Source organism: Ailuropoda melanoleuca, chromosome 6, assembly GCF_002007445.2.
Source record: "Ailuropoda melanoleuca isolate Jingjing chromosome 6, ASM200744v2, whole genome shotgun sequence".
NCBI classification, from domain to species: domain Eukaryota; kingdom Metazoa; phylum Chordata; class Mammalia; order Carnivora; family Ursidae; genus Ailuropoda; species Ailuropoda melanoleuca.
Window position 1 is genome coordinate 36,188,187 of NC_048223.1, and position 4,516 is coordinate 36,192,702.

General features: G+C 44.4%; 1 pseudogene; it reads left to right on the plus strand.

The window, feature by feature from the left end:
- Window positions 1-1,272: 1,272 nt before the first annotated feature.
- Window positions 1,273-1,972, plus strand: LOC100481389 (annotated as a pseudogene).
- Window positions 1,973-4,516: the final 2,544 nt, after the last annotated feature.

The window sequence follows — 4,516 nt, forward strand, 5'->3', positions numbered from 1 at the left end:
ACTAAATCTTTTTTTAAAAATGTGCCAATACCTGTACATTAACAAGATTTTTATGGGCCACCTGGGTGGCTCAGTTGGTTGGGCATCTGCCTTCGGCTCAGGTCATGATCCCAGGGTCCTGGGATCAAGTCCCCATATTGGGCTCTCTGCTCAGCAAGGCGCCTGCTTCTCCCTCTCCCTCTGTGGCTCTGCCTGCTTGTGCTCTCTCTCTCTCTTGCAAATAACTAAATAAAATCTTCAAAAAAAGATTTTAAAAAATAAAACTATGTAAAACATTTAATTTATTGGTCTTTTTGGGATGTTTGATGTCTCACCCGTGTATCACAACTGAGCCATTATTTGCTTCCTCATTTTCATGACACTGCTGAGGATTCAGCTGTTGAGAAATATGCAGGCTCCTTGTATATATCTACAAAAGCTTTACTCAGTTTGTCAACATTTTCATCATTCACAATGTTGATCTTCTTAGGAGTAGTGGTAATTGGTTTTGTTTTGTCTTTAGTCTTAAAGCTTTTTTGGCTGGCTATATGAAATGCATTTCTGGACTTCTGCCCTCTTAGTTTGTTGCTGGTTATTGTCTTCAATACCCTAGTGCAGCAACTCAAGATCCAGGTGACACCGAATTTTTGTTCTTCAACAGATTTGATACAGCAACAAGATCTGAGGTGGTCTTTGCGCAGCGTTTGGGGGTCAGTGAGAAACACAGGCATAGTACCCCTCAAGGCCTTTGAGTTCACTATCTTTCTTGCCATTTCTGAGGGTGGGTCATAGGTCAGTGCCTCTCAGTTCGAGCTCTGCCCTCTGCACTGAGCTCCCAATCCAACTGGCTTCCCTTTACAGGCAGAGGATTCTTCCCAGAGCCAAGTGAGCTGCCAGACAGTTCTGCCTGGAACCAAGCTCCTAGCCCTTTGGATCTCAATTCCCAGGTTTTTGAGTGGAAAATTCCAACCTTTGCCATGCTAGGAATTGTTTGGAGTTGGTCAGGGTCCAGTTTAGGACTGGACTGGGTCCAGCAGGAGGCCTCAGGTGAATGAAATTTATTTAAATGGGATTTTTTCTATCTGAAGAGTTGAGTGTGCTGTCTTCTGGCACTTGTGCTTCCTTTAATGCTTAGGAAAATAGTCCTGGCAGGGGAGGAGGCAAGCAAGGGGGCAGGCATTAGAGTCTGGGGTTTGGTCTACAGGGCAATCGAGTGCTGGACCCACAGCGGTCCCGTGTGCACTGGCCTGCATGCACCAGCTGCTCTGGGTTCCCCAGGCTGAGGAAGTGGCCATGGCTGCAGAAGGTCTGTGGGGTTGGCAGGGGGAGGTTCAGAGGCTGCAGATGCCCTGTGCATGGAGCAGGTATGAGGCAACTGGGGGCTGGGATGCCGTGTCTATGGAGGACCCCTTCTTTGTGGTGAAAGAAGAGGTACAGAAAGCAGTCAACACCACCCAGGGATTATTTCAGAGATGGACAGAGCTCTTCCAGGACCCCTCCACAGCAATGAGGGAAGAAATCAACTGGACCACCAATGAGCTGAGAAACAACCTATGGAGCATAGAGTGGGATCTAGAGGACCTTGACGAGATCATCAGCATAGTTGAAGCAAAAGCTAGAAAATTCATCCTTGATGTGATTGAATTAAGTAGAAAATAAACCTTCATCCCAAGTACTTGGCAAGTCATCAGGGACCAGATGTCAGCTTCAACTGTGCAGGCATTAGCTGAACAAAAAGTAGACAGTCACTGCTAGGGGACAGTGGTGGTCAGAACTGGAGTGCCTGAAAGACAGTGAAATACGGATACCTTGACTGTGAATTCCACTTAGGCAACTCCCATTTCATCCAGTAGCAGCAAGCACAGCAACAGTTGATCTGAGACAGAAGGATGAGCAGTTGGAGCTGGTCTCTGGCAGCCCCAGGGTGCTGAAGAACAAGTCCCAGCCCATCAGAGGGGACCTGGAGGAACAGACAATAGACAGATTCTTCTGAGAAGATGCTTGGAGTATTGTGAGGAATGGGAGCATGAGACAGATACAGCTCTGTAAGCTCCCTGGAGATTCAGGTACCAAAGAGTTTGGACACAAACTGATTTCACTTTATCATCCCATGACTCCCCTGCTCCATCAAACAGAACTTCTTGCTCTGCATCTTAAACTTTAACATAATGAAAAAAGTTTATAAATTTAATTTCAATTAATAAAAAAGTCTTCCCTCTCAAAAATAAAAGAAAACAAAGAAGAAAACAACAACAACAACAAAAGAACTATAGTCCTGGAAGCTGCAGATATCGGCAAAATGGCAAAATTTTACTAAAAGTAATGTAGTATTTCAAGGGCCGTTATGAGCAACATTCCAATTAAAAAAGATTGCTCATTTAAGAAATGCACTTGAGAAACGCTCAAGGGATTCCAAGTTGAATAAACAAAATGGGATACCTACTTTAATTGGTCTGCAGAAACTTTCAAAAGTCTTCAAGATTCCGAAATAGCTTCACTAAAAGACTCATTACAAAAGGCTAATGGAAAATTAAAGGTGCAAGAGGTACCTAAAACACAAGGCGATAGGACTGACTGATACCACTTCCCTACAGTCTCTTTTCACCTGAGTGCTCACATTTTACCAAATTCTCTGTCTGAACTGCCTTTCCCCCCTGAAGAGACTATTAGAACTTTTAAGATTTATTTATTTATTTTAGAGTGTGTGTGTGTGTGTGTGTGTGTGTGTGTGTGTGTGTATGTGTATGTGAGTGGGCACAGAGAGTGAGGGGTGTAGGTAGAGGGAGAGAGAAGTTCAAGCAGACTCCCTGCTGACCAAGGAGCCCCATGCAGGGCTGGATCTCTCTACCCTGAGATCATGACCTGAGCTGAAGTCAAGAGTCGGCAGAGCTACCGAGGCATCCCTAAACAGTTACCTTTTAAAATAAAACTACCCAAGGTCACTGACAAACGACGCTGAGGTATCCTCAGTCCTTGGTCAAAGACTGAATAGGACCAAAATTACAGAATTTCCTAACCTATGGAGGAAACTGAAAAGCTTTTTGAAGAGTGTAGAGTCATTATCCGGGCCCATGACCCTGAGCTGCCAGATCTTTATCAGCTTGTGCACTTGTTGGCAGGTCCTGGGGAAGCCCAGATAGAGGCAGGAAGCAAGATGGCAAAACCCCAAGAGCGATGAATTAGAGATCCTCAACCAGAAAGGGCTGGCAGAATAGCAACTGAACTTTTTATAAGCCATTCCTAGAGTCTTTCCTGCTTGCACTGATTGGTATATGATACAACATGCAGACAAAATAAAGATAAATCTGTGGCAGGTTTTCAAGCCCATTTGGAAGGCCTTTTTCTGTAGCACGTGGGGTTCCATACAATAAATAAGGCCACCCTGCCTGCTTTAGCTGCCCTTTTTGTAAATGGATCATCTCCTGAAATCCGTGGTTGAAAATAAGATGGGAGGCCACTGCCTGACTGAATTTGTGACCATAGCTGAGCATTTTGAAAGGACTCTGAGCAAGATCACAAACAAAAATCCACCAAACTAATAGCTTCATGGCTACAACAGCTTCAAGGCCAGAAACTCAAAATAACACCTCTCCCATTGCACCCCCCCAGGGGTCCATCATCAGAATAAAACACTGGTCCAAAGAGTAATGCCTCAGGTGTAAGACATTGGGACACTGGAAGAGAGATTGTCCTCAAAGGTCCTATGTAAATTCTCGAAAGTCCTCATGTCTACCTTCAAAGGAGGAACCCGATAGGGGCCTCACCCACAGTTAATGGGCCCTAAGGGGTTCTCCAGTAAACTATTACCAATAATTCCTAAACAGCCAAGGGGAAACTAAAATCAAAATTAATGGGATACCTTGTCAAATTCTAGTTGAACTATGCTTTCTACTTTAAATGCCACCCTCACAAAACAGCAAATCCCTCAGAGTAAAAAGGAAGTTTCCACGGTGGAGTTATCTAACAAATTTCAGAGAGAATTTATCACAATCAGTACAAATGGCTCTGGGACCTTTTACTGAAAAACACTTCTTACTATGTGATACAGCCAGGCCCAGGCAGAGATCTTCTGTCTAAATTAAAAGGGCATATGTTGGGGCGCCTGGGTGGCTCAGTCGGTTAAGCATCTAACTCTTGATTTCGGCTCAGGTCATGATCTTAGGGTTATGGGATTGAGCCCTGCACTGGGCTCCTCACTCAGCAGGGAGTCTGCTAGAGAGTCTCTCTTTCCCTCTCCCTCTGCCCCCCCACCACCATGTGCTCACACACACTCTCTCTCTCAAATAAATAAATAAATCTTTTACAAAATGAAAAATAAAAGGGCTAATACATTTTGTCTCCTTACCTTAGAATTCCTGACCAAGTTGAACTTGATCTTTTATGTTCCTTACCGTTCGTCCTTGACACAGAAGAGGAGAATTCCAAAAAGCTAATTGAGGTGCCTGAAAATCTGTGGCCTACTTTTTTTAAAGATTTACTTATTTCAGAGGGAGAGAGACAGACAGCACAAGTGGGAGGGGCAGAAGGAGAGAGAGAC